Consider the following 6,000-nt stretch of genomic DNA (forward strand, 5'->3'; position numbering starts at 1 on the left):
CTACTACTTATCCTGGCGGAGCTTCTCCAGCATGAGGACACCATCATGCCAGCCAGTATTGCAACCAGGTCCTGTGCCCATTCGTGGCTGGGCTACCATCATACATTAGAGACACCACGGATGTATTGCTCAAGATCGAGGGGATCATTTGTGAACCAGGCACATACCTGGCGATCCTTGATGAGGCCCTCAGTCCCACCGAAAGGCTGCCCATCACGTTGCGGTATTTATGTTTTCCTTGTAATTTCTTCTAACTACCTCAAAAATGTTATGCATCCCTGCACCTCCAATTCAAGGTTGGGCCTATCCACCTTATCTGGAGTTGTGAGGAGCACATGCCTTCTGATCTGGCAGCACTTGCAACCCATAGCGATGCTTAGTCCAACCCAGGAGATTTGGTTGCAGGCAGCAGCACGCTTTCAGTCTGTGGCCAATTTCCCCAACTGCATAGGTGCCGTCGATGGGAAGCATGTACGTGTGCAGAAGCCAGCGCACTCATGATCGCTGTACTTCAACTACAAGAAGTACTTTTCACGGTGGTCCTGATGGCGGTGGTTGATGCCACGTACCAATTTCTTGCTATCGACGTCGGTGCTTATGGTAGTACTGGGGACTCCTGGGTGCTACTGACATCAGTTTTGAGTCACAGAGTACTTGGAGATCAGGTGACTACATCCACCAAGCCCGCTTCTGGATACCACACATCCAGTCCCCTTCGTCATGGTAGAGGATAAGGCTTTTTCCCTCAGTGAAAACCTGCTGCGTCCATACCCACGGAGGAGACTACTGTATATGCCAGGAAGAGGGTCTTCAACATGATGCTGAGGCGGGCACGACGTTTCGTGGAGTGCACCTTCGGGATCAAGGTTAGTAAGTCGAGGTTCTTCAACTGGTGCGCTGCAGTTGGCTCCCAATACAGTAGACGTGATCATCAAAGCTGCCTGTGTGCTTTCCAACTTTGTTTGTGACTATGATAGTCAACATTATAGTGCAGCCAAAGGCAGATTTGGGTGACCCACTATTCACCTCTAGGACAGTGAGGGCGAACCTACGGCACGCATGCTAGAGAGGGCACAGGATTCCCCATTAGTGAGCGATCGCCGCTTCTTTCAGTTGTGTGTGCATTTGCAATACATTATCGGGTTTTGCGTTGCAGTTTGGGCACTAAGTCTTCTAAAGGTTTGCCATCACTGCTCTAGGAGCTCGGGTACAGCAGTACAGCTGAGAGATGCCTTCACGGACTACTTCATGAGTCCCAAAGGTGCCGTGCCTTGGCAGTTTTCTCGCCTCAGTGCTGAGCAGCCTGACCAGGACTGAAGACCTTCCTCATCGTGCTGTCCTGGAAGATGTGGGGGGGATTTTGGGGGCTGAACAATGCTTTATTTCTTGTTTATTTCCTTTTTTTGGAGACAAGTAAATATCAGTTTCAAATCTCTTGTCCATGTATTTGTGCAAAAATATATTTGTGCTAGGTATGTTCCTGCAGTTTCCAAATATCATGCTCCCCCTCTTCTTTCTACCCCTCGGTTTACCAAGCTACACTGTGGACTACTAGGCCAAACTATAGAGCTACAGTAGTAGGACACGGTCTACATAGGTAAACAGGGACATAATGTGACATAATAGGGGGATCATGGGATTTGCAAACTGCCCTAAGCTACACATGTACCTATTTTAAAATGATGGCAGGACCTAACTCTTAACAGACTCTGTAACAGACTCTCTAATAGGTATTAGAACCGGTTGTCTACTGCTTAAAGCAGTAGACACCTGGCGGCTATGGCGGCCGCCCGGCTCCCGGGCGTTCGCCATAGTTACAGACCCGACATGCGCCGTACTATTACGGCGCATGTCGGGAAGGGGTTAACAAAAGATCCATCCAAATTTGAAGCATACCTCCAAACGTCTTTGACCTGCTCCTTGAGCACTTGGCGCAGCATCTCCAGCCCTTAGACACCATCATGAGAAAGGCCCTCAGTCCCACGGATAGGCTGCTCATCACGTTGCGGTATTTATTATAGTTTAAACTTATTACAGTGTTTAAAATGACTTTTTTTTTTTTTTTTGCAAAAATGCCACTGTCCAAACGTCAATTCCAAAAATGGTCAAAGAGGAACACATAGAAATGTGTCCTTCCAGTTTCCATAGTGTGCAAAATGTGTCCCTATATACTTAACAATAGTGTCTGCTATCCCTGCACCTCTAATTCCGGGTGGGTGAATCCACCATATCTGGAGTTGTGAGGAGAACATGCCATCTGATATGGCAGCACTTGCCACCCATAGTGATGCCCAGTCCGACCAAGGAGATTTGGCAAGAGATTTCTAAAGTTACTACATGAGGACAAACATATCACCATACAGCTGATAAAGGAGGAAAAGTTGTTATCCTCAATAGCGAAGATTATAAAAGTAGTTGTTCTGTCCCCACATGAGGCGAATGAAGATGTGGCAGGTATATAGGGGCTGGGAGAGGTCCGACCTTCGCTTCCTCAATGCAGGGCAGACAGAACCATGTTGCTCAGCGTCCGGAGAGATGATGCACATCAGGAATGGTGAAGTTCAGGCTTGTTTATTTGGAAGACTGGACATACAGCATGTGATGGTAATGCAGCACTTCTCCAGGAATACAGGTGTAACAAGCAGGATGGTACAGCAAGTGTGAGCAACTACTTAGAAGTGTAGTTTGTGATAAGTATGTGGTCGAAAACTGATGCCTTCTGCTGCTCAGTCCAAGTGTGCTCTCCCAGAGAAAATGGAGACTAGTAATAAGTGAAAACAGGAAACAGCTACCCTTGAACCAGGAAGCGAAGGCATGTACAGAATTAATTAACTACAGGCTGTCATACGAAAAAAGGACAGCAGGTGGCAGCATGGATTACAAAGAATACAATCCATGTATGAACGGTATGACTACATCTAGATGAAACAGCACAGTAGTGTCGTGGAAATCTTGGGCGATGCTAGCACCTACAGGAAGTTAGCATCGGATCCCACTGACATTTTCTCAAAGGTCCTATACAAAATATTGAAGGAAGAGAAAGACCTTGGTATCATAACAGAAAAAGAAATGATTTTTTTTACATGTAGAACAACCAATAACACCGATCTTTCATGGTCTACCCAAAATCCATAAAGAAATTTCCGTTCCCTCTCAGACCTATCGTCTCTGGAATTGGTTCCCTCAATGAACATGTGTGTGCCTGGATAGATACGATACTTCAACCATTAGTCACACGCATACCAGGATACATTACGGATACAAAGGAATTACTACGCATATTTGAGAATTTCAAATGGAGTCCAGAAAATAGTTGACTAACGTGTGATGTATGTTTCCTATGTTCCAAAATTCCTGACCCTATTGCCATAGAGGCTCTAGCATACCATCTTTAGTCTTACTCAATACTCGGAGGAATTTTGTGAACATATTTCAGTGGTTGAATATCTATTGAACTACAACTATTTTATGTTTAATGGACAACATTTTTTGCAGTCCTGTGGGGTTCCCAGGGGGGCCAGATTTTCACCTTCTCTGGCAAATTTGACAATGGCCTGGTGGGAGGAATATTATATATTCTCCCCCAACAATCCTTATACATCTAATATCTCCATCAACAATAGGCTGTTGGCAGGGGCGTAACTACCGTGGTAGCAGCAGTAGCAGCTGCCACAGGGCCCGGGCCATTAGGGGGCCCGGTGACAGCCGCTACCGCTGCGGTTTTTTTTTTTTTTTTTAAGTCCGCTACGGGCCCTATTCACTTGCCGATCCTGGCTGGGCCGGGATCGGCAAGTGACACCGCGGGGCCCACAGAGGCTATCATTATACTCGGGGGGGTCTTTGCAGACCCCCGAGTATAATGATCGGCGGACCGGAGAGGTAAGGTAACATAAAAAACAGTGTTACTTACCTCTCCACGATCCTGCCAGGCCTCCGTCATTCGTGTCTGACGTCACATGACCCAGGCCAGCTTCCTGGGTCATGTGACGTCTGACGTCATTAAAGCTGGACAAGAGTGGCGGCCGACAGGAACAGGTAAGCAACTGTCTCTGTTCTTTTAATGGTTTTAATCCCTCGGGTCTCCGATTGTTATACTCTGGGGTCTTTTCAGACCCCAGAGTATAATAAATGTTTATAGGTGTCCACAGTGGGACATATGGGGACACTATTGGGGATAATACTGTGTGTGCAGGGGCACTATAGGGGTTAATAATACTGTGTGCATTGGACACTATAGGGGTTAATACTGTGTGTGCAGGGGACACTATAGGGGTTAATACTGTGTGCAGGGGACACTATTGGGGTTAATACTGTGTGTGCATTGGACACTATAGGGGTTAATACTGTGTGTGCAGGGGACACTATAGGGGTTAATACTGTGTGCAGGGGACACTATAGGGGTTAATACTGTGTAATACCAGATTTTATACTTTACGAATTATTTTAATTTACGGTTTACATTTCAAAATCACCCCACAATAATGAATTTTCTTGATGTTACGCTGGTGGGCTCCGTGGAAGATAAGAAAGTTATGACATCATTATACAGGAAATAAATTTCTGGTAACACTATATTAAGGGCAAATAGTTGCCATCCAAAACATACTATCCGGAGCATCCCTGTGGGGGAGTTGGTTCGAGCAAAAAGAGCCTGTACTAGTACGGTAGATCATGAGGTCAAAAGTGGGGAAATTAATAGGTTGAAAGACAGAAATGATCCTGGTTGGATTTTGGATGAGGCATTGTCCAAAGTGAAATTAAGGAACAGGGAAGATCTTTTGTCTGTAGAACACAAACTTAAGAAAGCAGAAGAAAATGTTACATTTTCAACACCCTTTAGCCCAGAATTTAATAGAATCAAGAGTATCATTAAAAAGAACCTTCCCGTTCTACAACTTGATGAAATCACGAATGAAATTTTGAAGGAAAGGGTCAGATATGTTCCCCGAAGAGGCACTACATTAGGTAACTTACTGTCACCAAGTTGTTTTTTTGACCAATCGAATAAGGAAATGTTGGCCCCAAAAATGAGAGGATTGTTTAAATGTGGTCAGCCCAAATGTAAAGTCTGTAAATTCACATCTGATTTGTGCATCAGACTGGAATGTACATTACAAGTCCCACATTAATTGTAATACAAACTATGTGGTGTACTGTATAAGATGTTTGGATTGTAGACAGGACTACATAGGACGCACCACCAGAGATTTAAAAATAAGAATACAGGAACATAGAGACCGTTCAAAATCTTCCATGGATAATATCTCGGGAGCGGCCCGGCATTTTGCCCAATTCCATGAAGGATCTGTAAAATCAATGCAATTTTGGGGATTAGAGGAAGTGAACACACATCCTAGAGGAGATGAAAAAAGATTGCTTTGCAAACAGGAGGCTCTGTGGATTATGAGAGTCAATGCGAGACAGCGCAAGGTCTAAACATCAAGACAGACCTTGTTTTTATATATAAAACCTAGAGTCAAAGGTTCTCTGGGTTTACCATGGGTTAAAGATCATTTTGGCTGATCATGATGCAAATGTATGTATGTTCATTTCCTAATGAAATGGATCGGGTTATTGCCTTATGTGAAAGTGTAAAATAGAGGGTGAATGTCGTGGCAGTATTTGGTTTCAATCTCATACACAGAGGAGATACAATCATGTGTTGGTTTACAAATACATGTAGTTAAAAACCCGAGTTGGGGGTTTGTGAAAGGCAAACGAGAATAATTCAGTTATTGAATTCATGTGTGAAATCCCTGGGAGTTCCTTCTTACATAGGTTGGTTTGTCTCAGTGTTTATATATCCAATATGCTATAAGGAAGGGACAGGAGAAGTCCTGAAACGCGTCAGCAATGAGCGATTTTTAAATCACTTTATTGGTTTTTCTGTGATCTTTTTCATTTTCTGTACGCATTTTTGTTCATTGCTCTTAATAGATTAAAAGCTATGTTTTAAATGAAGAAATCCCAGAGTGCGGACCGTATTTTTCCACTTTGAAG

Source organism: Leptodactylus fuscus, chromosome 3 (assembly GCF_031893055.1).
Source record: "Leptodactylus fuscus isolate aLepFus1 chromosome 3, aLepFus1.hap2, whole genome shotgun sequence".
Classification (NCBI taxonomy): Eukaryota; Metazoa; Chordata; class Amphibia; order Anura; family Leptodactylidae; genus Leptodactylus; species Leptodactylus fuscus.